The sequence below is a fragment of the Monopterus albus genome, unplaced genomic scaffold, assembly GCF_001952655.1.
Source record: "Monopterus albus unplaced genomic scaffold, M_albus_1.0 scaffold45.1, whole genome shotgun sequence".
NCBI classification, from domain to species: domain Eukaryota; kingdom Metazoa; phylum Chordata; class Actinopteri; order Synbranchiformes; family Synbranchidae; genus Monopterus; species Monopterus albus.
In genome coordinates, this window is record NW_018127925.1 from 769,835 (window position 1) to 773,081 (window position 3,247).

Consider the following 3,247-nt stretch of genomic DNA (forward strand, 5'->3'; position numbering starts at 1 on the left):
GAGGAAGTGTCTGGAGAAAGGGAAGTCTGGGCATCTTTGCTTAGACTGCTGCCCCCGTGACCCGGTTCCGGATAAGCGGAGGAAAATGGATGGAATGGTTATAGGGAGCTACAGAATCCCTTTTACAGGGCACATTGCTGAGACAGCAGGGGTTCTCAGCCACTTTCTAATGCAAATGTGCATTCTGTCTAGCTTATCTTCTTTTGCAATAGATAGGTATCATATACCATCAGGGTCCACAACTATTGTGGCAGCAAACCAAATTGCAAGATGAATCGAAATTTGACTGCAAGGCCCAACATCTCCTCACTATTTGTATAAACACCACAGCTCACCAGAACCTTGTCCTGACAAGGGAACTGAAATTAATCTTATTTTAAGAAAACCAGTAGCCTGAAAGATTACACTATTTCTGCTGTATCACTTTAATTTTTGAATTGGGTCTAATTATCCAATGGCCTGTTTAGGTTAGGTCTGGTTGTTCTCTGGCCTCTCAGATCAGGAATCTCCGTCTATCCATCCATCCGTTACCTATACCACATATCCTGTAGAGGGTTGGAGCTGGATCCTGGCCTACACTGGGCGAGAGTTGTGGTACACCCTGGACACACAGAGACAGACAACCACCCACACTCACTTTCACAGGAAATTTAGAGTCACAGGTCAAACTACTGTAAGTAGATCAGTGTAGCACTTGGCTACACTTCTATAACACATATTGTGAGAAGGTTAAATGCAAGATTCAGCCAAGCAGAAAATACATGGACATCTAACAGCATTATTTATTACAAAGCCAACAGCACATACAGTATGAGAGAGCTACAGTTAAATAAGTTAAGGGCATAGAGCTGTGCCATGTTAGGAGACTTGGCTCTGCTGTATGTCAAGTTGGCCAAATATGGAGCAACTGGAAATGAATGAAGAAAGTATAAAGTGCATGTTACTTATTACCATGAGTAAGATGCACTTTATGTGATCAGGTAGAACTCTTACTGATATTTTTCAGTTTTTATAATTACAATTTGAATTTAGAAATTTTAAAATGTTATATAAAACATAATAAAAACTGGAAATCCTCCCATAAGTTAAAGAACAAAACAGACACATGTGCAGCATTTATAAGTCTTATTATTCAACAATATTCACATTACAACATCAACACTGCTCAGCTTGTGACAGGTTCTAATAATACCAATATATTGTATAGCTACTTTGTAATGCATTATCAAGAGGCACTTCCAGTAAGTCTGGCAAAAGAGGAGCTACAGTATTGTGTCTATATTACAAAACAGTAAAAATAAATATTTTCCTAAAAGTTATTTGTCGTAATATACTTTTGAATCTGTAAAGTATGTATTTTTTATATAAAGTCAAACAATATCTAGAAATAAAATGTCATATTCCACTTAAACAAATACTGGTGAATCACACATTTCCCCCATCCTGTAGGTATTGCTACGTGTTAAGTGCAAGATATTGGAGAGATGAAAAGAACAGAGTCTGTGGAGCTTCTGCTACAGTAGATAACAACATACCAGTCTTGTTTGTCTTCCTCTAAAGGTGGTGAAAAAAGTTTGTTTTGGTTTCCCTTGTGACAAACTGATGAATAGCATGAAGTGCATTCAAACAATGTATACATACATACGTGTGAACATGGTATGGCACAGGAGCATGACCTCCTTTAAAACTGGATAAAACAACAAACAATGCAAAAAGGGAATGTTTTTGGTTCAAACCACTGAAAAGAGAACTACAAGGATTTCAGTCTGAGAACAGAACAGTTGGCCACTTCCACTGTAGTGCTACTGACACAGCAGTAAAGTTGTGTGGACAACACCATGAGCTAGCTGAACGCAGAGACAACTCTTAATGTTGCTTTAATCTGTCCTTTCTTCACATGAGATCAACGTGCACTCAGGCATCCTCGTCAGGTTCTGGATAACACAGATGAACAAGAAGATGCAGGAAACATGCTCCTTTTTAGGGCCTGTTTTGTGCAAATCACAACAAAGTTCAAAAAGTTTCTTTGGTTTGCACAAGTTAATCCAGCGTGCAGCAGTCCCCTTCCTCTAGTTTTTTGAAAAAGCAACCACTGATTTGATAAAAGACATAGTTTAGTCGTAGGCTCTGCACCTTTGTAGTATTTTAGACATATATATAAACATTTTCTAAAACAAGATAAGTTATTATGAATGGCCATGTGTTTGCTTGATGACTGACACCAAACAGCCAACAGATGAGATAAGATCTTAAAATGTGGTTGTATCTAATCTACAGTATTTGGGATTTTAAAACATTATTAGTCACAAAGCTTCTTGTCCAACTTCTCGAGAGTCTAATGAATTCCATTCCAGGCTTGTTGGCCCATTTACTACAAAACAGTCACTGTATACTTTACATTTTGCAAACGATGTGGCTGTGTTTTACAAATCTGGATGTGTTCAGTTACCGTTCATGCATCTGACAGACGACACTAATGCAAGCAAGTTTGTAGAATGTGCTAAAAGATTTCTATGAAGTACAGAAATGAAACAACAATGATGGCAGCCTGGAAAATGCACAATAATACTATGAAAACATCTAAAACTGTAAAGCCTGAACTGGAAAGTAGGTCAGCTACTATGTTACTATAAGTGTATATGATTTGCAACAAGGTGAGACTTGCAGAAACACTGGCGTGATTCTTTAATTTCATGGTGAAAAGAACTGGAGGAAACTTGTTGACCACACCTACAGTACATGTCTCACTCAAAACCCCCAAATGGCAACAAACCACTGACTGTATATATGATGGGCTTTCTGACAGCTCCCAGAAGTGAAGCCCCCTAGTGGTTGGTTGCCATATAGGCCACACTATAGCCTCGTAGTAGCCACACTAAAAAAGTCAAAGTACAAATCAGGTACACTTTTCTCAGAGGTCACTTCTGTGGTTTTTGGTAGATATTATCACACTGATGTGTGTACAAGTGGTCATTGTTTTGGTAATTTTGATTTTAAGAAGTTATTTGATGGTATAAAAAGAGGTGCATTTCGGTTGATTTGACAGCTTTGATTGTTGGTCCGATGCTGTCACTCCACTTCCGGCCGCTACTACAATATTTTGGCTTCACTTTTTCATAGTAGTAGGAGGTGGTGATGCCATTTCCATCATATATAGAGTCAATACAACAACCACATACAAGCTTGAATATTGTGGATTACTGATTTAGACTGACAAAAATAGCAAGGCTTGAATTCTGGCACAGCT